The sequence below is a fragment of the Olea europaea genome, chromosome 18, assembly GCF_002742605.1.
Source record: "Olea europaea var. sylvestris chromosome 18, O_europaea_v1, whole genome shotgun sequence".
In the NCBI taxonomy this organism is placed as follows: Eukaryota; Viridiplantae; Streptophyta; class Magnoliopsida; order Lamiales; family Oleaceae; genus Olea; species Olea europaea.
This window is the reverse complement of record NC_036254.1, coordinates 5,666,434-5,666,645: the sequence shown is the minus strand read 5'-3', so window position 1 is coordinate 5,666,645 and position 212 is coordinate 5,666,434. Positions and strand designations below refer to the sequence as shown.

General features: G+C 43.9%; 1 protein-coding gene across 2 annotated transcripts in view; it reads right to left on the bottom strand.

Moving 5' to 3' along the window:
* Positions 1–212, bottom strand: part of LOC111367282 (RWD domain-containing protein 1) — a 10,116-nt gene that overhangs the window by 3,781 nt on the left and 6,123 nt on the right. The gene's annotated exons all lie outside the window — the stretch shown is intronic.

Below are 212 nucleotides of genomic sequence, written 5' to 3'. Positions count from 1 at the left end.
GACCTTGGAGTTTCAGAAATTCTACCCTGATTTTTCAAGATTGGAGAACCATTAGAAGGGGGAGGTCCTAGAAGGGACTTAACGGGAGGAGGTGGAGCCAATGAAGCCAAATGATGATTATAAAAAATTTTACTCTTATTTTTCAAAATTGGAGGAACATCAGACGGGGGAGGTCCTAGAAGGGACTTAACGGGAGGAAGTGGAGCCAATGC